The 27452-nt window shown below is 42.0% G+C and overlaps 1 protein-coding gene across 1 annotated transcript in view; it reads right to left on the bottom strand.

Annotated features, from left to right (window-relative positions):
• The window catches only part of CCR3 (chemokine (C-C motif) receptor 3), a 50274-nt gene extending 23612 nt beyond the window's left edge, over nucleotides 1–26662 (bottom strand). The window contains exon 1 of the mRNA XM_011952683.1: nucleotides 26445–26662. The gene's annotated coding sequence lies outside the window, so the exon portion shown is untranslated. The remainder of the gene's footprint in view (nucleotides 1–26444) is intronic.
• Between the last annotated feature and the right edge of the window lie 790 nt (nucleotides 26663–27452).

Genomic DNA, 27452 nt, shown 5'->3' with positions numbered 1-27452 from the left:
CTTATATTGCAACCCAAACAGCATGGTGTTGGTATTAAAACAGACACATGTACCATTCACCAAAGAACTAATATCCAGAATATGTACAAGGACCTCAAGCAACTCAACAAAACAACTGGAGATCTATCAAAAAGCTAAAAATGGAACAAAGGTACATCCAGCAATCCCATTATTGGGTATTTTTACAAAGGAAAGGAAATCAGTATATCAAAGGGATACTGCACCACCGTGTTTATTGCAGCATTGCTCACCCTAGTTAAGATATGGAATCAACCTAAGTGTTCATCAATGGATGAACAGATAAAGAAAATGTGGTCTACATGCACAATGAAACATTATTCAGCCATAAATGAATGAAGTCATGTTATTTGCAGCAACATGGATGGAACTGGAGGTCATTATGTTAAGTGAAATAAGCCAGGCATAGAAAGACAAATTCACAAGAGGTAATTTGAATTGACTGAGAGGCAGCTGCCTCCTTTCTCTCCTCAGGTCTCCCCTTAGAGCTACCTGCAGAACAACTTTCCAGGATCCCTGACCTCACACCCACTCCCCTCTTCCTCCCCTGATGAAGAATCTTCAGCGATGTGCTATTGTGTCTTAGCTGAAGTCCAGACTCTTGGGACTGAGGTTTTGAACTCTTCTGAGCCTGCTGCCTCCCTTCCCACTAGGGTCCCACTGTGTGCTGCCTCTCTCCAATGCTGCTGGGAAACTCTGGGCATCCTCGGGACCCCAGTGTGAGGGAGCTTGACAACCAGCAATCCCAAGAGGGCCAGCAGAACCAGTGGAGAAGCATTAGAGGAACTGGAAGCCTCTGGTCTGCAAAAGAGAAGATAAGAAGTCCTCTAGTTGGTTTTTGTTATTATAGAGGTGACATTTCCTGTGGGCAGTTTGACGCAGCCCAGGGTAGAGAGGTTACATGGAGGCAAACTTCTATCCAATGCAACAACAACAGTGTCAGCAGGACTTCCTGGAAGGTGAGCCATCCTGGGAGCCTGTCTATGGGGCTGGTGGAGCAGAGCCCATGTGGCTTTCTACCTGCCGTGCACCACCATGGTGAGGGCAGCTCTCAGCAGCTGGTATCTTCCCTTTTCTCTCTGCTGCTCTGAGTTCAACTATCATGAGGGGCACAAGGTCAGAGATAACGAAGTCTATGCATTTTCACATCTTTCCACGAGGTCACACTTTTGCTGGTGCTGTTTCAGTCATAAAAGCCACGAGTTGCATGGATTTCCCAAGGAGGCAGCTCCCCTTGGTACCACCCATTTACTCTGTAGTCAGAGCCACAGGCACACAGGCTCAAGCCACTCCCCGAGTCAGTCAGTATTGCAAACCATACATCATAGTATACTTAATCAATATATAAATGTTATAGATTAAATATTCCACATCAAACAAAGTAACATTTGACATCAAGAGAAAAGGGATAGGAAAAAGAGTTAACAAACCAGTTCAGGGAGAGCAACATGAACAAAAATAATGTTCTGGAATGCCCCAGGTGCCAGTCAGCATCAGCATCTTTCAAGAAAGAGTATTTGACATGCGTAGAGCCTTCGGCGGCAGATGCCGTTGCTTATCACAAATGACAGCAAGACAGCATCTGTTAAGTAGGCTGTTTTGAGATGCTGAAGTCCTGCTCTTTTATGGCCAGTCCTCTGGTGAGGGCTCATAGTGGAAGAGTATGTTTGATTATGTCCTTATTTGCTTGAATGCAGTGTTTTGATCAGGCAAAAACATCTGGTCCTCGATGCCTTTTGAAATGTAAAATGGTCTTTTTCCAAGATGGAGTTACTTATGTCAAGGGCGCTCTATACACTGACCTGTAGTCAAGATTCAGTTTCTCCACAAAGGTATCTCTTTCTGCTTAGACAGAATGGACTCCAATCCCAGTGAGTTATTACCAATGTGAAAGTTTCAACTTCCTGGTCTGTAAATGATCATGACAGTACCTGCAGGGATGTGAGAATTGGGTGAGCTAGGCTATGAGAAGCACTCCACCCGCTCCTGGCTTGTAGGAAGTGCTCCTCCAATGCTAACCATGATATCATGTGTTGTTATGTCTTAATGTAGCAGGCCTTGGTACTCACCTCCCCTTCCACACTCCTGTGGCATTTATTGCCTACTTAGTCTTCTGGTTCTCAGTAGCCTCTGGAGAGAAAGAAGCCCTTCCCTGTCCCCTGCCCCCTTTACTATCTGGGGTCTGAGCAAGTTAAGACATGGGGGGTGGGAGAGTGACAGAAAAAAGAAACCTGTTAATTAAACCACAGAACTGGACAAATGTATCTACTGAGCCACAGGCAGCTCTCTTTCAAGAGGAAGAGGAGCAGAGCTGGACTAAGGCTTCCCAGCTATTCTTTCCAAATATGACCAATTTAAAAGCCACTCCACCTCCAGTAAAGGGGTGGAGAGAAGCCAGGTATAGACACTTTGAGCTCCCTTCAGGAGAAAAGGACTGGGATGTGGGAATGGGGGCTATGAATGGGAGCGAGCCCTCCACCTGGTGAGTGAACCTGGTCAACTCGATCCTCATCACTCACTGTAGCCTTAGAACTCCCCAGAAGTGGTTTAAACAACCAAAGAGATTCATTTCTTCATAAAACAAGCTAAATGCCGGTGATGGTGGTGGAAGGAAAGCTGCAATAAAGGGATCTTAAAAAGTGGTGATTCTGCGGCAGAAAACATAAATTTGGGATAAATTATTGACAGGAACATGGAATTCAGCAGTGACTCAGAGCTTCGTGGGAGGGACTCTACTGTGTGTTCCACATACAAACAAGGGAAACCAGGGGGCATTCTGTGGGGTGCTCCAGTTAGGGCAATGAGTGGTCATCAATTGCAAGACTAAGCTTTATAGAATGTTAAAATGAGGCTTAATTAATGTGAGGATAAGCACAACCACATAAATTCTTGATAGAAATACGGCTCTAGATAAAATCTGGAGCCCGAGTGGACTCTGAAAGGGTATGTGGTCACTCTGGAAGATCTTAGATCTGATGCTTCACAGATGTCAAGGATCCTCCCCTGGGCTTTCTTGGGTGTCAAGGGCCCTCAGACCTTTCAGGTTGAAGCTTCTCATGAACTACCCATTGATTAAACCAACGAGTCCATCCCAATGCATTTCATGTCTCTTAGGATAAAAGCATGCATTGTTAGAAAACACTCCTGGAGACTCACAGTGCATTAAAGGCCCCTGAGAAGTCCTGTAGTGACGAATCTGTTTAAAACGTTCCTAATCCAGCATTTCTCAAACCTATTTTTAACTTAGAAAAAAAAATACTTTTCAAATAACAAGTGTTAGCATCTCTCAAGGTCAGGATGCCTCAGGAGCACTCTGAGCAGTGCCGGCCTGATGCATGCACAGGCACTACAAGGGCATACTGCCCCCTGTCCATTGTCTCATCTTGACGGGGTATCCATTGCAGCCCAGGAGGTGGCAGGATGCTCTTGCAACCCTGCTACCTTACCCCTGTGTTGCCGATGGGGAAGCTGAGACTCAATGAGGGACTTGGCAAAAGCCACAGAGCGAAGGGCAGAGCTGGTTCTACCCCAGAGCTTGGGCTAGCCACGTGGTGCTCTGTATGGTACTGCCGTCTGAAGAACAGTTGCCTGTTGCCCTTCAGCCAAATGTGAGGATGGCATCAAACCTGAAGGAAACCAGAACCCAAAGTGGTTTCTCCAAGGTCCAGAATGGCTTGCTACCTGGCTTTTCCTACCATGGGAAAGACATTTTTAGTGCTTCTTTTGGGGCTCTTAGTTCACAGGAAAAACAGTGGTGTGTGGGAAAACCCAACCAAACACGAATTTCTTCCAATCTCCCAGATTTTCACTGCCACATTACACTGAAGCAGACACATTTCTGGTGGGGGATGGGGGAGGAAAAAAATGCCAAAACAACAACAACAACACACGCAGAAGATAGCTTAGGAGTATGGGAACATGGGAGGGGAAAAACAAAGAACCTCAGAAATAGGAAAGGGCTAGAAATTTTTTGCAGGAGAGCATAGGTCAAGCCACAACTTTGAGCGTGTGAACGGAAACTATTGCCAGAGCGGCAGGGAGAAGTGCAAAGCTTCCTTCAATGCACCCACCTTCCTTCCTGGGCACCAGGACCAGAAATGTGGGGCTCCAGCCAGACTTGTGTTCTAGTGAAGTTAGTGGAAAGACTTTTGTGACCAGCAGGGCCCCTCTCTGGCATGTTGGCGGTCCTGTGTATTTCTGTGTTCCCTCCACTGACAGCACGCCACCTTCCTGTGAAACCTTTACAAAAAGGACTATGGGCCGGGTGCGGTGGCTCCCAGCACTCTGGGAGGCCGAGACATGTGGATCACGAGGTCAGGCATTCCAGACTAGCCTGGTCAACATGGTGAAACCCCGTCTCTACTAAAAATACAAAAATTAACCAGGCATGGTGGTGCATGCCTATAATCCCAGCTACTCGGGAGACTGAGGCAGGAGAATTGCTTGAACCCGGGAAACAGAGGTTGCAGTGAGCCGAGATTGTGCCACTGCACTCCAGCCTGGGCAACAGAGCGAGACTCCATGTCGAAAGAAAAAAAGGATTATCCCCCGATAGATAGCCTATTCTACAAAAGAGACAGGAGTGAGAATGTGGAAGCTGTGCTATTGCGGGAGGTGGTGGGCTTCCTGTGATTTCAATATAACAGGCAAATAGAGTCTAGCATTGACCTGGGCCTTGATATTTACCATCAGTGCAACATCACATCCAGAATGGCACCAAGGATGGGTCAAACCACCGGCGTAGCCGTGAACATGCCCCTCCCACTGCAGAAAGCCTAAGACCCCTCTGCAGGCTCTGAAATCAAGATTGTGCTTCCAATGACTGAGCACACGGGGATATTGAGGCAGGCTCAATCCTGAGAGATGCACTGACATTAGCTTAAGGACCCCCAAGTGGCTATGCCAAACCTTCCTCAGGCTGCAGAGCAGTCTAGGATGCGTCTGCTCCACCTTGGCTCCCCTGCTACCTCACTGGGGTTCTGCTGGCTCTCCCAGACCTTCCCGCTCCCACCCACTTTTCCTCCCAGGTGCTTTTCCAACAAAATCTTTCCCTATGTAAAACCTGCTTGGTGGCTACTTTTGGAGATCTGGACAGACGTAACCTGCATGTTCAAATTAGCTTCAGAATATTCCTCAGATCCCTTCAAGGCATTCCTGTGAGGGATTGTGTTGTTGCTGTTGTTCCTCTAACCATTCTGTATGTTTCATTTTGCTCATTTACTTTTTTTTATAAGGACATCAAAAATCTAGTATCAAACTCAGTCAATAAATATGATGATGAAGAAAAAAATTGAACAATGATTTAGAAATGATGCAGAAAATACACTTTTCTCTCCAGGATATGGAAAATACTTCCTAATTAAATGCAAAAACAATGCACTTCCAATAAACAGGAACAAATTCATATAATGTTCCCCAAGTAGAAGATGTGAAGTCCTTATTTCCGTGGTACCTCACACTGTCACATGGGCCCCTGGAAATGTAAGAGAGAAGTTGGGGCAAGGAAAGAGATAGGATAGATCAATAGACAAGAGAAACGAGATAAGAGGGGTGGATGAATAGTGGATCTTTTTTAAAAACCACTTTGTTGAGGTATAATATACAAAAAGCTGTGTATATTTAATCTACACAACTTGATGAGTTTGGAGAGAAATATATCCCCTTGAAACCCTCATCATAATCTATACCATAAACATATCTATCACTGCAAAAGTTTCCTCCTGTCCTATTTTTATTATGAGTATTACTTTAACACAAGATCTACCCTCTTGGCACATTTTTAAGTATATGATGCAGTATTGTTAGCTAGAGGCATCACGGTGTTCAGTACATCTCTAGGACTTACTCATCTTGTATAACTAAAGCTTTGTGCTCGTTGACTAACAGAGATAGATAGATAATAGATATTGAAGCTAATTCCTCCTTTTCCTACAAGTAACAACCAGAAATGTTTCTTATTGTGGGAAGACATAATCTCTGCTTTGTTCACACCTGAGTAATAAAGTGTTTTGGGGGCTTCCATAAACCGCAGTGGTGATCAGGACTCTCAGAAGGTCATGTGGGGAGGGGTGCACCATCCATTTTCATATGGAGTGCTGTTTTGCATCCCATCCACAAGATTCATCTGGGCACTTTTAAAACTTATCAAAATCTGGGCCGGGCACAGTGGCTTACGCCTGTAATCCCAGCCCTTTGGGAGGCCAAGTAGGGCAGATCACGAGGTCAAGAGATCGAGACTATCCTGGTCGACATGCTGAAACCCCGTCTCTACTAAAAATACAAAAATTAGCTGGGCTTGGTGGTGTGTGCCTGTAATCCCAGCTACTCGAGAGGCTGAGGCAGGGGAATCAGTTGAACCTGGGAGGCAGAGGTTGCAGTGAGCCGAGATAGCGCCACTGCACTCCAGCCTGGGTGACAGAGGGAGATTCCATCAAAACAAACAAACAAAAAAACAAAAAAACTTATCAAAACCTGTTTTGAGCAGCACAAATCCTGAATGAATAAAGACATGTGCCTAGGTCCCTGCCCTAGAAAAGATCAGAGGACCAATGTGGAGGGTAGAGGAAAAGTGCCTCAGTCCTTAACATCAGACAACATTAATGGACCCAGGCTCATGAACTAGAGCAGTGATCAGGAGGACAGGGCAAGGAGGTAGATGAAGGGGCTGCATTTACATCACCAGAGGGGGCTGGGCACTCTGCTAAGGGCTTTAGGTACCCTATCTTGTTCAAACCCTTTAGTGACCCTGTGAGATGAGAGCATTTCTTTTTACCAGTTCACAGAGGAGGCACTGAGGTGAGTTTGTTAAGCAACAGGCCCAAGATCACACAAGCAAAAAATGGTGAGGCTTGTCCTGGAATCCAGCTCTATCAGATTAGTACCCAGCCCTAACCACTCTGCCTGCTGCTTTCCTGGAGGTCCGTTGATGTGGCATGAGGGGTTACATAGGACCAGGTGGCCTGAGGGGTAGGTGGTGGAGTATTTCTGTTCACTCTAGGCTTTCCATTCTGCTCGAGAGGCCCATGCCCAAGATTCAGGAGTTTAATTTTATGTCAGAACACCTCTGCTTTAATTCTACACTTCTCTTTAATAAAGAAAATCTGAAGAAAACTTTAATAAAGAAAATCTGAAGTAGTGACTTCATTACAGAAAAGAATGAGTCCTCCTTCTAGATGGAGAGTGTCAAGGATATTGGTGGGGCTCTGCTGGACCCTGTGGAGTCCTTCTTACCCTTCCTATGCACCCCTTTCTGTTTCCATGTTCTTTGCTTCCAGCTGCTTGCACCTATGATTCTATCAAGACCTGCCCTCTGACTACTGAAGTGGTTTAGCCCACAAAGCCAAAAGGAATCTCTCCTACTTCCTTGTTTTGTATCAGAATAGACTCTGAGGCATAACCTAATTCTCCTGAGTCCAGGGTCCACCCATGGGATAAGGGCTACCCTAAAGGCTGTGACTGGGACCACGCTCTTGCTTGGCCTCCTCCCTCTCTGTCCCACTTCTCTGACTCCTATGCTGTTTTTTTCTGAGCACGTTTTCTTAATAAATTACTTGCACATGAATCTTCATCTCAGCATCTAGGCTCATGATCTAAGACAAAGAGTTTACCATGTATGGGTTCTGCTGTTGTTTTAAACAACTTATTGTGATAAAATGTATGTATAATAAATTGCATCAATTTAATGTTTATGATTTGAGGAATCTTGACAGCTGTACACATCTGTTAAATAACTTCCATAATCAAGATTCAAAATAGTTCTCTCACCTCCTCCCACCAGAGATTACTTGTGTCCCTTTGCAGTCCATCCTGCCCTCCACCCCCAACTCCAGACAATCACGACTTTCCAGTCCTTAAGCTCAGTTCCTTTGCAACCCACTGCCTGAATATTTAAGGCAATTTATATCATCAATGCTGTACATTTTAGGTTTTTGTATGTCAGCATCCCACTTCAAGGTACCAGTTTCTATATTTGTTAAGAAAATGACATAAAAAACAAACTCTGAAATGTACAATGGACTTCAACACTTAGGGGTGTATCCCTTGATCATGTAAAGCTAATCAGGATTGGTAAACATTAATACAGGCTCCTAAGCACCTTTCATATTGTGATTCTGATATCACGAGAGTTAGCATCTGAGATCACAACATACACAACTGCACCACCCAAAAGGAAGGAGACAGTATGAAAGAATGTTTTTGAAAGGGCTTTATGGGCTGGCCTGGAAACCGCTCATATCACTTCTATCTATATTCCATTGGCTGGAACTCAGTGATATGACCACACACACATGCAAGAGAGACTGGAAGTATAGTCTACCTATGTGCCCACAAACTATCAAAACTCTTACATATGCATATAGCTAGCTGAGCAGGAAAGGAAAAGCTAGAAAGGGGAAGAAGAAAGAGACATTGACACATAACATTACCATCTTTGATAACAGCAAGCACAGCAACAAAATAACAAACACATGATAAGAATACACATAACAAATGTAACACAAGAGAAAGAACAGATGAAAAGAATAATTATCATCTGATGAGCAGGCACATGCCAAGTGTTTTATCATCATCACATGTAGCCTCACAACTCTGTAGGTGTCCAGTTTACAGATGAGGATTAAGGCAACACAAGATTATATGACCCACCATGTTTGTACAGTTATCAAGTGGCAGAGAATAGATTTGTACACAGGTATTTTTAATTACTAAGCCTGTGCTGTTAACATTGGGCAGAACAAATCAATTGTAGGGTTTTTTTTGTTGTTGTTTTTCTTTTTTTTGCCTTCCATGAGAGCCTTGAATATCACCAGCAGATTTCAAAATAAGTCTGGGTACCAAGAAGGTGAAGATTATGTCATATTATCAAAAGATTATACAAGGATTAGAGAAGATGGTTTTCACAATTTAGACCTCAGGGCAGATGGCCAGGAAGACACCTGCACCACAGATACAAGGGTGGGGTCAAATTCAGCACTAGAAGATAAAGAAAGTTACTTGCTATTTACCACAGCCTCTGCATTCAAAGAAGGGTGACTCAGAGAAAATTCTTATGAGATGAAGGGTGAAGAGGCAAATTTTAAATTTAAAAATTTTCTCTTTTTTCTCTCTAACAACAGGGATAGAGAGAGTGGGAGGGGGTGTGGGTACAATGTGAGATCTAAGAAGAAAGACCAGGATGTCTCCAGTGAGATTGGAAAGGCTGTATGGGACTGTGAGGAAGGAAAAAAAGATCAGAAACTGGACAGTAGGTGAGAAAGAGTTTGAGAAGGAAAGACAAAAATGTTAAACAGGGATTTTCAGGAAGGCTTGCTGTATAGTGTGGGATGTTACTTTCCTATTTGTCAGGGTTTGGTCATAAAAATCTTCTCTAGGTATGTTGACCAGGAAGGGGCTTCATATAAAATTTAGATACCTTCACAACGAATAAACTTTTTCAAGTACCTATGGAACATTCACCAATATAAACCATATCCAGGGTTTTAGTTTTTTCATTGAAATTATGCCAAGTATGTTCTCAAGCCAAAATGGAACCAGCTAAAATTTAATAACAGAAAGATAACAGGAAAATCTCTAAACACTTGAAAATTTAAAAACACTTTTAAGTAATTTATGGGTCAAAGAGGAAATCTCAAAGGAAATTTCAAAATATATAGAACTAAATGAAAACAAAATAATAATATATCAAGATACGTGGGCTGCAGCTAAAGCAGTTCTGAGAGGAAAATATGCAGCACTAAATGCTTCCATTAGAAAAGAACAGTCTCAAATCAATAATCCAAGTTCTTTCCTCGAGAAACCAGAAAATGCAGAGCAAAATTAACTTAAAATAAGTAGAAAGGAGAAAAAAATAAAGAAAAAATATAAATAAAATTGAAAACAGAAAGACAGTAGATAAAAATCAAAGAAACTTCCATCACAAGGGATGCAAGAGAAAAAAAGTCAAGGAAACAAAAAGCTGGTTTTTAAAAAATATCAAGAAAAGTGATAAACCTCTAACAAGACATACAAGAGAAAAAGAGAAGACATACGTCACCAATATCAGAAATAAAACAGGGGATATTCCTACAGATTCTTCAGCCATTAAAAGGAATAATAATAGAATACTATGAACAACTTTATTATAAATTCAACCATTCAGAAAAACTAGTTTGTTGAATATTGACATAGATAAAATATCTGTGACAGAGTGATTTAACAGTGTTTTAGCTGGGCGTGCTGGCTCAGGAGTTTGAGAACAGCCTGGCTAACATGGCGAAACCCTGTCTCTACTAAAAATACAAAAAAAAAATAGCCAGGGATGGTGGCACATACCTGTAGTCCCAGCTACTCAGGAGGCTGAGGCATGAGAATCACTTAAACCTGGGCAGCAGAGGTTGCAGTGAGCCGAGATCATGCCATTGCACTCCAGCGTGGGCAAAAGAGCAAGACTCCATCTCAATTAAAATATATATATGTGTGCATATATTTACATATATATGTTTACCTATATATTTACATATCTATTTCACCCATTCATGATAAACACTCAGCAAACTAAACATAGAAAGACAGTTCCTCAACTTGATAAACAGCATTTACAAAGAGTCTAGAGATAACATTATACTTGATGGAGAAAGAATGAGTTTTCCTCTAAGATCAAGAACAAAGCAAAGACATCTACTCTCACCACTCCTATTCAACTGGAAGTTTAAGCCAGTGCAGCAAGACAAGAAAAATAAATAAAAGGCATACAGATTGGAAAGGAGGAAATAAAACTGTCCCTATTATTTAAGAAAGACATAGCAGTCTACACAGAAAATCCCAAGGTCAGCAAGATTGTAGGAACAAAACCAGCAAACAAAACTCAATCACATTTTCATGTACTAAGGAACATGTGGAAGCCAAAATTTAAAATTTTTGTGCCATTTTCAGTTGCTCCAAAAAGCTTTTAGATTATACTTAGGTATAACTCTAGCAAAGTATATACATGACTTGTATGCTGAAAACTACAAAATGCTGATAAAATAAATCAAAGAAGGCTTAAATAAATATATAGAGATATACCATGTCCATAGATTGGAACGCTCAACGTAGTAAAAGCGTCAATTCTCCCCAAATTAATCCAAGGTTTAAGGTAATTTATATTATCAAAATTCCAGTGAAATTTGTATAGCCATTTCTAAGCTTATTATTCTTAAGTTTATATGGAAAGTCACAGGACCTAGAATAGCTAAAATAATTTTGAAAAACAATAATAAAGTGAGAGGAATCACTTACCTGCTTTCATGACTTATTATATAGCTACCGTAATCCAGATAGAGTGATATTGGCAGAGGGATAGACATACTGATCAAAGAACAAATAGAGAACTCAGAACTAGACTCACAAATATGCTTAACTTTTTTGACAAAGGTGCAAAGCCGTTAAAGGGAAGGATAGTCTTCAAAAAATGGTGCTTGAGGAACTGTACATTCATAGATAAACCAAAAAACAAAATGACCCTCAGCCTAAACCTCACATCTCATACAAAAAGTAACTCAAAATGCAAACAACATATCTAACAAAATATTTGTGTTTAGAATATAAAGCATTCTCAAAACTCAAAAGCAAAAATTCCAATTAGAAAATGGTCAAAGATATATGCACAGACGTATCACCGAAGAGGATATACAGATAACCAGTAGGCACATACAGAGACATTCAATATTATTAGTCTTTAGGGAAATGCAAATTAAAACTACCATGAGACTACATACCTATCAGAATGGCTGAAATAAAAAATAGTAAAACAAACACTGGCAAGGATGCAGACAAAATGAATCACTCATACTTTGCAGTTGGAAACATAAAGAATACAGCCATTATTAAAAAGAGTATGGCACCTACTTACAAAACTAAATTTGTGCTTATAATATAACCCGGCAATTGCGGCTGAGTAATCCCGAGTAGCTGGGATTACAGCCATGTGCCACCATGCCATGGACAATTTATCTAAAAAATATTCAAAGATTTAAAGATTGAAATGGTAAGATGCCTAAAGCATTAATGCCTAAATCTTAAGTTTTTGCATGTGCACATATCCATGTAACCACCAGTCAAGACATTACTAGAACCCCAGAATGTTCTGCAGTGCTTCTTCCCAGTCAGTACCTTCATTATAAATGAGGTTATGTAGCATGTAGTAGCAATAGTTTGGTCTTTTATGTTACTATATATAGTATTTTCTCATATGACTAATTTATCCATTTTATTATTGACAAGAATTTTGGGCTTTCAGTTTGAAACTACTATGAATAAAGTTACTAACAACATTCTTGAATGCATCTTCTGGGTTTATACGCACTTCTCTTAGGTATTTACCTGGAAGTAGACTTGCTGGGTCACAGGGAAAGCACATGTTTAGCTTTACATGCAGTCAAACAGTTTTTCAAGTGGTTGTACCAATTTTTATACTTGCACCAGAACCGTGTGAGAGTTCTCGTTGTCTCATAACCTGGTTAACAATTGGTATTGTCTATTGTCAGGGTTTGTTTTTTGTTGTGGTTGGCTTTTTTTTTTTTTTGACAGAGTCTTGCTCTGGCACCAGGCTGGAGTGCAGTGGCACCATCTCGGCCCACTGCAACCTCCGTCTCCCAGGCTCAAGTAATTCTGCTGCCTCAGTCTCCCAAGTAGCTGGGATTACAGGTGTGTACCACCATGCCTGGCTAATTTTTGTATTTTTAGTAGATACAGGGTTTTACCATGTTGGCCAGGATAGTCTCAAACTCCTCACCTCAGGTAATCCACCCGCCTCAGCCTCCCAAAGTGCTGGGATTACAGGTGTGTGCCACCATGCCCAGCTAATTTTTGTGTTTTTATTAGAGATAGGGTTTTACTATGTTGGTGTTGGCCAGGCTAGTCTCGAACTCCTGGCCTCAGGTAATCTGCCTGCCTCAGCCTCCCAAAGTGCTGGGATTACAGGCGTGAGCCACCGCACCTGACCCAGGGTTTGTTTTTTTGTTGATGTTGTTTTGCGTTTTTTTCATTTTAGCCATTCTGGTGGTTATGTGCTGCTGTCTCATTGGTTTGTCTCATTAAAACCAGTGGTTTTAATTTGCATTTCTCAAATGATTAGTGCTGCAGAGCACCTTTTCACATGCATGTTAGTTATTTGGACATTCTCATCTATGAAGTGCCTAATCACTAAGTCTTTTGCCTATTAAAAAAAAAATAGGCCATTGGTCCTTTTCTTATTAACTGACAGGAATATTTAATTTATTTTGTATATGCACTCCTTTATTTGAAAGAGGTCTCCCGGAGCTGTCTCTGGCTGTGGGCACTCATGCTGCTTTCTACCCAGCTCCTGGCACCCCCGATCATACCTGATGGAGATTCTATTTACCGACACCTCTGGGCTTATGTTTCTGAACCTGCTCACGTCATCCACTGTCCTCTAGTACCTCTATCCATGTCCCATACCTGCACCAGCACACTGTCCCTGGCCAAGTTTCAGGCAAGCCATGGGATCTAGAATGTCTCTCTCCCTTCTTTCTCAGGAGCCAAAAGACTTCTTGCTTCCTGAAACTGAGGCAGGCTGAAAAGAGAAAACAGATTTATACAAGTGACATATGATAATGTCACTTTGAATAAAAGATGTCAAACTGTGCTTATCAATAGTCACACATGCATACATGCACATACACACCTGCACACATGCACACAACATGTGTGCACACACATGAGTGTCAACTTTAATCAGCAAGTTCTTACACTGATCACCTCTTATATATATGCATCTCAGTGCTGGGTACTGTGGAAAACAAATGAAAAAGGATTGGGCATGGGCCCAGCAGCTGAAAAGTTTACAATTTAGTTGGAGAGAAAAGATGTAATACAGATGACATGATACAAAATGCTGTGTATTAGACAGTATCTAAGCCCAGACTCAAAAGAGGTTTTATTTGTTTGTTTGTCTGTTTTCAAGACACAGTCACTCTGTCACCCAGGCTGGAGTGCAGTGGCGTGGTCTCAGCTCACTGCAACCTCCACATCCTGGGCTCAAGCTATTCTCCTCCCTCTGCTGGGATTACAGGTGCCTGCCACCACACCCGACTAATTTTTGTCTTTTTAGTACAGAGACAGGGTTTCACCACATTGGCCAGGCTGGTCTAAAACTCCTGACCTCATGATCCGCCCTCCTCAGCCTCCCAAAGTGTTAGGATTACAGGCGTGAGCCACCGCGCTCGGCCTCAAAAGAGTTTTAAAACTTGGCATGCAAGACTGTAAGTGTTAACTTGGGCTGGACCTGGACAGGGAGTTTTTAGAGCACTTCCTTAATATACTCTCTCCTTCCCCTTTTTAGCATGGAGGGTTTCTTGACAGTTTTCTTGCACATAGGAGACACTCAACAGATGTTTACCAGTTTGATTGAGGCATAGGATGAGGAAATAAAGAGCCACATGGCTCCCATCAGCTGAACACTTACCAAGTGCCAGACACATATTGAATTTTATTTGGTTCTTGCAACAATCCTGAGAAAGAAATATTACTCTCACTGTTTTAAAGGTGAGGAAGCTGAGGTTCCTACAAGCAGTAAAGAAAAATGCCCAAGGTGGCATGGCTGGCATCTGAGGGCTGTGCCAGGTCTGGTGTGCTGGAGGACTTGCTGCCTGTGGCAAGATGCTGCCATTGCCTGTTGCTTGAACAAGGTGAGGAGCACAGCATGCCTGGCCATGCGTGATGTCTGAAGTTAGAGCCCAGGACCTAGGGCACCAGATCTGTGGGGCGGGGCCCTAGAAGAGTAAGGGACTCTGGAGGTTTTTCTCCTGAGTTCTTTACCAGCCTGGCAGTACCCTTCAAGAACAAACCTAGGGCTTCCTGACTGGTGGCTTCAGAGGCAAGGCAGCAGCAAGAGGGCGACAAATTAAATAAGAGAAAGTAATGCAACCAGGCTACCTGTCAGCCCCTCTAACTTCTCCAGATTATCATACTGGACCCATTACTTGCATAGTCTAGCTAGAAGTTCATCTACCCCATGAAACTCCCATCTCCCCACCTCCACCATGGCCATCCAGGAATGCCCTAGGTGTACCACACTCTGTGGCTGCTGTGTTGATATGGGTGGTGTGGCATGACACACGGTCCTACTTCCTCTGTTTCACTGCTCTGAAACAGGAATTCAGACATAGGCCCTTCAACATGGAAAGCATCACAACTTATTGTCCTAGAGAGTGGGACAGCCTGGGAGGCCTGCCTATCTGATCTTCAGGGCTCCTACCCAGGCCTTAGGGGGAATCTTCAGTGCCAGTTTGTGTGGAGGAAGCCTGTAGGAAATTGTGTGGACAGCAGTGGCAAGAGAGGGGCTGGGGAGGGACTAGGGGGCATATGGGAGGAGGAAAAGCAGGCAGAGCTAAGTGCAGGGTGGCGGTCAGTCAGGGGCCCTGACACACTCCTTCATGGACCCATCCCCTTCTTTGTCTTCAGTGGTCTTGGGTAGGTCTGGTTTGCAAGGGGCAAAAGAACACAGGATGATCCTTTGGAAGAAGTGAATGTGCATTTCAATGACTGGAAACCTGCCAGGGGTGCTTGGAGGAGAACAAGCTCAAAAATGAAGGCTTAAGCAAAACAAAATAGCCCTACTCCAACCCACCCCCCAAAATAACCCACAGAGGGAAAAGGAAGATAGGAATAAGACTAAAAGTCTAGAAAAGGGAAGTGCAAATTGGGTTCAAGATGCTTCAACTGAAGGCAGAGCCGTGTGGTTTGAACTGTTTGTGTGTCTCATAGCCCAGCTAAGAAGGCTGAGGGGCAAGGCCAGGACCTCTCTTTGTGAAGGAGGACTGGGCTGCGGGGAGCATGTGAGGAGTGCATCTTGCATGTGCAGGAATACCCCTACAACTAGGGAATCAGGCCCCAGTTACTAGTGGGAAGAGTAGATATTCAAGTAAAAGCTATTTCTGCTGAAACCAAAGATTTTATATAAACTCAGATACAATATTTGTCGCTGTGGTCAGATCCATTTGTCCTTGAAGACTTAAGATGAAAGAAATGCAAACATCTTCCCTGTACATTCATGGCCTGTAGGTATTTGCAATGGTGTGCTGGTAAGTGTTTAACAACCAGCTTTCTGGAAAAAAAAATCAAAACAGCCATAACACGCCTGATATAATAGCATCAATTTCCAATTTCCTTGGTGTAAAAACTCTCTGTGGTCAAGTTCAAGCTGTGAACTTAATATCACTAAGGCGAAGGTAGGTAGTCTGAGTCTAACAGAGTTCAGGTAACCACAATAACAGTGTTTGGTGAGTTTACATTATTTGTTAAACTCTTTATGTGCATCATTTTATTTTATTATTTCAATAGTTATTGGGGAACAGGTGGTGTTTGGTTACACGGATAAGTTCTTTAGGTGTGATTTCTGAGATTTTGGTACCCCCGTCACCTGAGCAGCATACACCGCACCCAGTGTGTACTCTTTAATTCCTTGTCTCTTTCCCACCCTTCCGTCTAAGTCCCCAGAGTCCATTATGTCATTCCGATGTCTTTATATCTTCATAGCATAGCTCCCACTTACAGGTGAGACCGTAGCATGTGTGGTTTTCCACTCCTGAGTTACTTCACTTGGAATAATGGTCTCCAACTCCGTCCAGGTTGCTGGGAATGCCATTATTTTGTTCCTTTTTGTGGCTGAGTAGAATTCCATGGTGTATGTATACCAGATTTTCTTTATCTACTCGTTACTTGACAGACATTTACTTTGCTTCCTTATTTTTGCAGTTGTGAATTGTGCTGTTGTAAAGATGCATGTGCAGGTGGCTTTTTCATTATAATGACTTCCTTTCCTCTGGGTAGATACCCAGTAGTGGGACTGCTGAATCAAATGGTAGTTCTACTTTTGGTTCTTTAAGGAATCTCCATACTGTTTTCTATAGTGGTTGTAGTAGTTTACATGCCCACCAGAAGCGTAAAAGTGTTCCCTTTTCACCACATCCCTGCCAACATCTATTATTATTATCTATTTTTTTTATTTTTAAATTATGGCCATTCTTGCAGGAGTAAGGTGGTATTGCATTGTGGTTTTGATCTGCATCTCCCTGATAATTAGTGATGTTGAGCATTCTTTCATATGCTTGTTGCCCACTTGCGTACCTTCTTTTGAGAATTGTCTATTCATGTCCTTAGCCCATTTTTTGATGGGATTATTTGTTCTTTTCTTGCTGATTTGAGTTCCTTGTAAGTTCTGGATATTCACCATTTTGTCAGATGCATAGTTAGCAAAGATTTTCTCCCACTCTGTGGGTTGTCTGTTTACTCTGCTGATTATTTTCTTTTGCTATGCAGAAGGCTTCTAGCTTAATTAAGTCCCACCTATTTATCTTTGTTTTTGTTACATTTGTTTTTAGGTTCTTGGACATGAACTCTTTGCTTAGGCCAATGTCTAGGAGAGTTCTTCTGATGCTATCTTCTAGACTTTTTGTGGTTTCAGGTCTTAGATTTAAATCTTTTATCCATCTTGAGATGATTTTTGTCTAAGGTGAGAGATGAGGATTCAGTTTCATTCTTCTACATGTGGTTTGACATTATCCCAGCACCATTTGTTGAAAAGGGTGTCCTTTCCCCAATTTATGTTTTTGTTTGTTTTGTCAAAGATCAGCTGGTTGTAAATATTTGGTTTTATTTCTGGGTTCTCTATTCTATTCCATTGGTCTATGTGCCTATTTTTATACTAGTACCATGCTGTTTTGGTAACTATAGCCTCATAGTATAGTTTGAAGTTGGGTAATGTGATGCCTCCAGATTTGTTCTTTTTGTTTAGTCTTGCTTTGGTTATGTGGGCTCTTTTTTGGCTCCATATGAATTATAGGATTTTTTTTCTAGTTCTGTGAAGAATGATGATGACATTTTGATGAGAATTGCATTGAATTTATAGATTGCTTTAGGCAGTATGGTCATTTTCATAATATTGGTTCTACCTGTCCATGAGCATGGAATGTGCTTCTATTTGTGTCATCTATGATTTCTTTCAGCAGTGTTTGGTAGTTTTCCCCATACAGATCTTTCACCTCTTTGATTAGGTATATTCCTAAGTATTTTATAATATTATTTTTTGCAGCTGTTATAAAAGGGGTTGAGGTTTTGATTTGATTCTCAGCTTGGTTGCTGTTGGTGTATAGCAGTGCTACTGATTTTTGTACATTGATTTTGTATCCTGAAACTTTACTGAATTCATTTATCAGATCTAGGAGATTTTTGGATGAGTCTTTAGAGTTTTCTAGGTATATGGTCATATCATGGGCAAACAGTGACAGTTTGACTTCTTTATTACCAATTCAGATGCGCTTTATTTCTTTCTCTTGTCTGATTGCTCTGGCTAGAGCTTCTAGTAATATGTCGAATAGAAGTGTGAAAGTGGGCATCCTTGTCTTGTTCCAGTTCTCAGAGGAAATGCTTTCAACTTTTCCCTTTTCAGTATAATGTTAGCTGTGGGTTTGTCATAGATGGCTTTGATTACCTTATGGTATGTCCCTTCTGTGCTGATTTTGCTAAGGGTTTTAATCATAAATGGATGCTGGATTTTGTCAAATACTTTTTCTGCATCTATTGAGATGATTATATGATTTTTGTTTTTAATTCTGTTTATGTGGTATATCACATTTATTGACTTACGTATGTTAAATCAGCCCTGCCTCGCTGGTATGAAACCCACTTGATTATGGTGCATTACCTTTTCGATATGCTGTTGAATTCGGTTACCTAGTGTTTTGTTGAGGATTTTTGCATCCGTATTCATGAGGGATATTGATCAGTAGTTTTCTTTGTTCATTATGTCATTTCCTGATTTTGGTATTAGGGTAATACTGGCTTCATAGAATGATTTAGGGAGGATTCCCTCTTTCTCTATCTTTTGGAATAGTTTCAGTAGGATTGGTGCCAATTCTTCTTTGAATACCTGATAGAATTCAAGCTGTCAATCCATCTAGTCCTGGACTTGTTTTTGTTGTTGGCAATTTTTAAAATTACCATTTCAATCTCGCTGCTTGTTATTGGTCTGTTCAGAGTTTCTATTTCTTCCTGGTTTAACCTAGGAGGGTGGTATATTTCTAGGAATTTATCCATCTCCTCTAGGTTTTCTAGTTTGTTCACATAAGGTTGCTCATAGTGGCCTTGAATAATCTTTTGTATTTCTGTGGCATCATTTGTAGTATCTCCCATTTCATTTCTAATTGAACTTATTTGGAACTTCTCTCTTCTTTTCTTGGTTAACGTTGCTAGTGGTCTATCAATTTTGTTTATCTTTTCAAAGAACCAACTTTTTGTTTCATTTAGCTTTTGTATTTTTTTGTTTCAATTTTATTTAGTTCTGCTCTGATCTTTATTATTTCTTTCCTTCTGCTTGGTTCAGGTTTGGTTTGTTCTTGTTTCTCTGGTTCCTTGAGATGTGACCTTAGAGTGTCTATTTGTGCTCTTTCAGACTTTTTGATGTAGGGGGTTAATGCTATGAACTTTCCTCTTAGCACCACTTTTGCTGTATCCCAGAGATTTTGATCAGTTGTGTCACTATTGTCATTCAGTTCAAAGAATTGCTAAATTTCCCTCATGATTTTATTGTTAACCCAAGGATCATTTGGGAGCAGATTATTTAATTTCCATGTATTTGTATAGTTTCAGCAGTTCCTTTTAACTTTTAGAGTTAATTTCCAGTTGTATTCCACTGTGGTCTGACAGAGTACTTAATACAATTTCAATTTTCTTAAATTTATTGAAACTTGTTTTGCAGCCTATCATATAGTCTATCTTGGAGAATGTTCCATGAGCTGATGAAAGGAATGTATACTCTGTGGTTGTTGGATACAATGTTCTGTAAACATCTGTTAGGTCCGTTTGTTCTAGGGTATAGTTTAAGTCTATTATTTCTTTGTTGACTTTCTGTCTTGATGACCTGTTTAGTACTGTCAGAAGAGTACTGACTTCCCCTATGACTATTGTGTTGCCATCAATCTCATTTCTCAGGTGTAGTAGTAATTGTCTTATAAATTTGGGAGCTCCAGTGTTAGATACATATATATTTAGGATTGTGATATTTTCCTGTTGGACTAATACTTTTATCATTACATAATGTTCCTCTTTGTCTTTTTTAACTGTTGTTGGTTTTAAGTCTGTTTTGACCGATACAAGAATAACTACTCCTGCTTGCTTTTGGTTTCTATTTGCATGGAATATCTTCCCTCCCCCTCACTTTACCTTAAGTTTATGAGACTCCTTATGTGTTAGGTGAGTCTCTTGAAGACAGCAGATACTTTGTTGGTGGATTTTTATCTATCTGCCATTCTGTTTCTTTTAAGTGAAGCATCTAGGCCATTTACATTCAACGTTAGTATTGAGATGTGAGGTACTATTCTATTCATCATACTAGTTGTTGCCTGAATAACTTTTTTTCATTGTGTTATTGTTTTATAGGTCCTGTGAGATTTTTGCTTTAAGTAGGTTCTATTTTGGTATATTTTGAGGTTTTATTTCACAATTTAGGACTTCTTTTAGCAGTTCTTGTAGTGCTGGCTTGGTAGTGGTGAATTCTCTCAGCATTTGTTTACCAGAAAAATACTTTATCTTCCTTTATTAATGAAGCTTAGTTGGACTGGATCCAAAACTCTTGGGTGATAATTATTTTAAGGAGGCAAAAGATAGGACCCCAATATCTTCTGACTTGCAGGGTTTCTGCTGAGAATTCTGCTGTTAATCTGATAGGTATTCCTTGTAGATTACCTATAAAGGAAAAGCTGAGGCTTTTGCCTCACAGCTCTTAAGAATCTTTCCTTCATCTTGACTTTAGATAACTTGATGACTATGTGCCTAGATGATGATCTTTTTGTGATGAATTTTCCAGGTGTTCTTTGAGCTTCTTGTATTTGGACTTCCAGATCACTATCAAGACTGGAGAAATTTTTCTCAATTATTCCCTCAGATACGTTTTCGAAACTTTTAGATTCCTCTTCTTCCTCAGGCACACTAATTATTCTTCCAGAGACACAGGTGCCTTCACAGCTCACCCAATGTGTGCAGTGTGTACATGGTACAAGGTCCTTGCTCATTCACTTGGCACCCCAACCTGGGGGGCATTTCATGTCAACACATAAAGTTGCATAGTATTCCAGGGGGACTTAATCAGTCCGTTACATTGCAGTGAACATCCTTGTAATCTGTATCTTCTGCCACATGTGTAAATATTTGTAAGATAAATTCATAAAAGTGGAATTGCTGGAACAAAACATGCATACACTTCAAATTCTGATAGCTATTGCCAAACAGCCCTCCATGGAGTGGGACCCAATTTACCCTCCCATCAGCAATAGGCAGGCATGACTTTTCCTCCACAGCTTTACCAACTCAGTGCTGGAACTAGATCTGAAGTCAGGTGTCTGACTCCCAGATTCTGGCTATTCCCATGAAGTGAAGCTGCAGGTTGGGTCTCAGAAGTAGCTATCTATTGGGGCAGCCTAGTGAGCCTGCTGCCTACGGCCCATAACCAACCAAAAAATGGTTACTGAACATCTACAAGCTGAAATGTGCTGGGGTGTCCTGGGTTGTTCTGTGGCACCGTTCATTCATCTCTGGCCCTCTTGGTCCTCTGGCAGACTCCAACTCATTTCTCTAGCCCCAGGGTAAACATCTATGCAAAGTGTTTTCGATGCCAGCTAACTTCCTTTGTGTATCTCTTGAACCCCACACAGACTTCTATCCCACTAGACCGTGATCCTTTAGACAGGGTGTCTCACACTGTCGTGTGCAAACAAATCCCTTGGGAATCTGATAAAAATGCAGACTCCCACCCAGTAAGCCTGGGGTGGGGCCTGAGACTCTGCATTTTTGGTAAGCTCTCAGGTCTTGCCATCACTTTGAACACCAGGGTCCAGTACTGATTCTCAAACTCTAGCATAAATAAGAAGCACCTGGAGGACTTGTTAAAACACAGATTCCTGGGTCTAACCTTCAGTGGGGCCTGAGAACCTTCATTTCCAACAAGCTCCCAGGTGACGCAGTTGCTGCTGGTTCACATACCTCACCTTGCATAACACTACCTCCAGGCTCGACCTAATTCAGCTTTTAGGACTCTTAACCACTCCGTGCTTGACAGAGAGAACACATGCTTAATAGATGTGTGATGGATGAGGTGTAAGGGAACAAATACCAGCATGAGCACTCAGACTGGATGTAAGAAGTGACAGGAACATACTTGTGACTGTCTGCAGCTTAGGCTTGGAGTACAAAGGATCATTATTATCTCTTCATTCCTGCCTACCCACTTTCCAGGTTCAAACCACAATGAGCCATTGCCCCATTCTTGCGAGTACTTAGATTACAGACCTACCAGATTCTAGTTGTCAGCCCTTGCCACCAGCCTTTTCAAGTTCAATGGCCATGTTCTTGGGCTCTCTGCCAGCGGGAACCACCCCAGAAATGTGTGTTTGGGGACAGGGAGGGAAGTTGGGAGGGGATACTGTGCTCTTGGTTCATTCATACACTCTCAAATCCTGCCCCCCAGTGTCTGCTTTCTGCTAAGCACTTCCCTGTGCCAGAAGACCTGAAGGAAGGGGCTTCCCTACATCATCCACATTGCCTTGCAGCATATATTACCCTCTGCTTGCCCAGGGAGGAAAGGTGGAGGGGCTGTCTCCTGGTCTGCCCAGAGATCTGCCTCATAAGTGGCTGTTTTCTTACAGAACGTCAGGGGTCCTTATTTCTATAAATTGGCAAAAAGGAGAAGCAGCCCTTTTCTCTGTTAGATGTCCTCATACCTCGGTGTGACACCAGCAGCCATATCCCTGAGCAGAACTGGTCTGAACATGTCACAGCAGAAAGATGGGAGGAATCTGGGTCCCAGATGAAGCTGCTAAATTAAATAACTCAGATAGGAATAATGCAATAGAGCAGGAAAAACTGACAAGATAAGAGAAAATCACTAGAGTAATGTCCTTGAGTGAGTGAGAGAGGTTGGGATCCTGCACAAGTGGAAGGGATGGGTTTAGACAGGAACATGGAGAATCCAGTCATGTAACAGGTGGGAGGCAGAGGAGATATGTCCAGGAAAAAAGTGACAGGTAGCAGGGGAAGTGGGAGGTGGGGGCTTGTAGAAAATTTCTTCCGATAGCTTTCATTTTCTCAGTGAAATAGGAAACAAGATCATCAGCTAAGACTGAGGATAACAGGTGGTGTTGGAGGTTTAAGGAAAAGGCAAAAGGTGTGAAATAATGTCTAAAAGAGGTGAATGCAGTTGATGGGCATTAAGGATGCTTTGGATACAGCTATCATCATTTAGAGTCACCCTAGTCACTGTGGTTGTGTGATTTTCTCCGGCCGTATTCAACTTCACAGATGCAAGTGGGGAGCTGGATCTAACCAGGACCAGAGTTTTCCCAAGTGGGCATGACAAGATCAGAAAATTGCAAAGGAATTGAGGGTGTGCTTAAGGGAGAGCCTGTAATGATGGCTATGGGTTTTTAAGATGATGGGAAGTGAGGGCATGAGGAGGCTGAAGGTCAGTGGAAAATTAAAATATCAATGGATTGGAGGTCCCACTGGGGTCAAAGAACTGTTAGAGTTGAGGTGTTGAAGTCAATGAGTAGTAAATGTAGGAAGTGGTGGTCAGAGGCTGGATGCTGGCAGCAGGGAGTATGAACAGCTACAGATACTAGTGATAGTAAGATTCAGGAGCTAAGATCATGGGCATGGGAGACCAAGGTGTGGGGAAGACAAGACCATTAGAGGGATGAAGTTCAAGGAACTACTTGGCTTCGGAACTAGAGGAAATTTGTGCATTGTGGTAAAAGGTAAAATACAGACTCAAGCTCCCCTAAGCCTAGTATGCACAGCTTTTAACAATGTGACTTTGTAGCTCTTCCAAAAAAGTAGTTTCTATTTCCTGACTCCTTGAACGCAGCTTGGCTTTGTGACTTACTTACAAAAGCAGCATTATGTGATTTCTGAGGTTATGCTTTAAAATGCTTTACAGCTTTTACTTTGTACTCTCGTAACTGGCCTGAGATAGACATGAGATGTCATGTCTATCTAGACAGTTGGAGGATGAGCAGCCACATAAAGGTGAATTGACAATTGACTGCTGGCCCCAACCCCAGATGCGGGAGTGAGAGCACCTTGGACCACTCATCTGACTCACAGAATCATGGGAAAAAATGTCACTGTGATTTCAAGCCCCTGAGCTCTGAGGCTGTATGTTAGGCTGTAAAGACAAATAGAAACATGTGAATAATGAAATCATCAAGAATTATGACAAGAGAATGTTAAAGAGTAATTTCAAACCAGAGCTAATATCTAGATTTGTGAGAAAATAATGATTTCTTTTCTTTTTCTTTTTTAAGCTATTTTGAATCCATTGCTTTGTTATTTGCTGTCAAAAGTACCCAATTTATACAATGAGGTTTCAACACAGGTCTCCCCCCACCCCCCTAAGAAGCTTAAAAACCTCAGAGGTGCGACATCAGTCTTTCTTTGATGACTTCCAGCCATGGAGGATGGGAAGTCTTCAGGGAAGAGGTGGCCTCTTGGATGATCCATGGTGAGGGATCTCACACAGATGTGCCCAATGCCCTCTTTCGCTTTGGGACATGATGAAGCACAGTGGGATAGATGAGCAGGACAGAGAGAAGGGACAGAGGGGGCGAAGAACTCTTGGCCCCTTTGCCCTTGGTTTGTCATGTTGGAGTTTGTAGAATGGGAGGTGAGAGAGTGCCTGGGAGAGTCAAGAGGCCAGGCAGGCAAAAAGAGCAGAGATGCAGGAGGAAAAATGACCACCTTGATAGAAGTATGGAGTGAGGAGGGGAGGTGGAAAGAGAGGCTGGGGAAAGACAAGACAAGAGGAGTGGGGTACAGGGGCCAGAGTGGGGGAAATGAGGTTATGCTGAGGGACCTGTGGTGCTACTGCCTAAGACCCTGTTACGTCTCCCAAAACCACTTTTGCCCATCTGTGAGACACTAACCAATCTGACTTTGGTGTTCTGGAAATAGCCTGGAATCAGAAGCAACCTCTTTCATCATGCAGACAATGTGTCCCAGGATTAGGCAACAGGGACATCTCTGTAATCACAGCACCACCAAATTAACCTATTCATGTAGGTTAATTAACCTATTCATGTAGCCACTGAACCTAAAAGGTTTGCGTCAGTGACCCCCAGGGTCCATGCAGTTGAGATGCCTGGGCCCTGCCCTGTCTTGGTTAAATCAGAGCATAAGATTTCTGGAATGTTGAGTTTGCGTCAGGAAAGGAGAACCAGAAACAGGGCTGGGCCAAAACTGGATGCCATGGATGACGTGTGCAGGTCATGAAAGGCAAATACGTGAGAAGGAACCAGCAGGCCAAGTCATGGGGCTGACACAGGAGGGGGTATCAAATTAAGGAATCAGAGCCTTAGACAAACTCAAGGTTAGAATCTTCAGGTGTGCACCTTGCTGATACTTCTCTGTTTCCACCACATTGAGAGGCTATAGTCATTTCCTAAATGCTTATTCCCACGTGCTTGCTGGTGGAGAAGAATCTCCTGGGTATGAGGTTCAGTGACAAAAGCAATGGAAGACAATGTGTATTGTATTCACTCACCTGTGTAAAAAAAAGTGTGTGTGTATGTGTGTTCTATGTTCAAAGTGACATGAGAATCTGATACTGTTGTTCCTTTTGGGAAGAGAAATGGGGGAAATAAGGGGCCAGGGGTAGGCAAACTTAACTCTTCACCGTATATTTTGTGTACTTAAAAATATAAACAAATTACATTTCAGAGAATTCCTGCAGACCGGTGATTCTCAAAACTTATTAGAAATGCAAATCTAGGTCAAGCATGGTGGGATCACAGGTCACATCTGTAATCCCAGCACTTTGGGAGGCTGGGGCAACAGGGTCACTTTGAGACCAACCTAGGCAACACGGCAAGACACCCATTTCTACTATATACACACACACACACACACACACACACACACACACACACACATATATACATTTTTAATTAGCCAGGTGTGGTGGCATGCACCTGTGGTCCCAGCTATTTAGGAGACTGAAGTGGGAGGATCACTTGAGCCCATAAGGTTGAGGCTGCAGTGAGCCACGATCACGCTACTGCACTCCAGCCTGGGTGACAGAGCAAGACCTTTTCTAAAAAAAAAAGAAGAAAGTAAATTCTCAGGCCCCATTCCAGACTTACTGATTGTAATCTCCAGAGACAAGTCCAGAAATCTGTTTTAACAAGTCCTCTGTACATTCTGATGGATATTCAAACTTGAGAAACATTGCTTTAGGCCAGGGATTCTACTTCTCAGATTTTTTTACCTATTAAAATTCTGATGCCCAGGCTGCACCCTAGACCAAGCACATCAGAATATCTGGGGGTGGGCCTAGGAGTCAATTGTCCTTCAAGCTTTATATGTGACTCTAACACAGCAGAGGAAACACTGGTTTCACCTACCTTCTTCTAATTCTGGGATACACCTCTTCCCAGCCTCAAATCTTGCTCAAACTGTAGATGTGATAACCTGGAGATTTTTTTTCTTGGAGTTCTTCCACAGTGGCTTCTGGCTTCTCAGTTCCCCACCAGCGCTGATTTGGAAAGAGTGTGTGGCCAGAAGACAAGGCCCAGCAGTTGAATATGAGGTTGAACCTGATGACAGCCAGGGCCCATGGGCTCTGCAGGTGTTAAAGAGAGAGTCATCCCATGAGAACTACGTGACAAATGCACAAGCTTCAGTAACTGACTCAATCAACTGGAAGAAAGGGTATCAGTGATTGAAGATCAAATGAATGAAATGAGTGAGAAGAGAAGTTTAGAGAAAAAAGAGTAAAAAGAAATGAACAAAGCCTCCAAGAAATATGGGACTCTGTGAAAAGACCAAATCTGCATCTGATTGTGTACCTGAAAGTGACAGAGAGAATGGAACCAAATTGGAAAACACTCTGCAGGATATCATCCAGGAGAACTTCCCCAACCTAGCAAGGCAGGCCAACATTCAAATTCAGGAAACACAGAGAACACCACAAAGATACTCCTCAAGAAGAGCAACTCCAAGACACATAATTATCAGATTCATCAAAGTTGAAATGAAGGAAAAGATGTTAAGGGCAGCCAGAGAGAAATGTAGGGTTACCCACAAAGGGAAGCCCATCATACTAACAGTAGATCTCTCAGCAGAAACTCTAGAAGCCAGACGAGAGTGGGGGTCAATATTCAACATTTGTAAAGAAAAGGATTTTCAACCCAAAATTTCATATCCAGACAAACTAAGTTTCATAAGTGAAGGAGAAATAAAATCTTTTACAGACAAGCAAATGCTAAGAGATTTTGTCACCACCAGGCCTGCCCTACAAGAGTGCCTGAAGGAAGCACTAAACATAGAAAGGAACAACCAGTACAAGTCACTGCAAAAATATGCCAAAATGTAAAGACCATCGATGCTAGGAAGAAACTGCATCAACTAAC

This window comes from Colobus angolensis, unplaced genomic scaffold (genome assembly GCF_000951035.1).
Source record: "Colobus angolensis palliatus isolate OR3802 unplaced genomic scaffold, Cang.pa_1.0 Scaffold344, whole genome shotgun sequence".
Classification (NCBI taxonomy): Eukaryota; Metazoa; Chordata; class Mammalia; order Primates; family Cercopithecidae; genus Colobus; species Colobus angolensis.
Note: the sequence above shows the minus strand (reverse complement) of the source record. Positions and strands in the feature narration are given on the sequence as shown.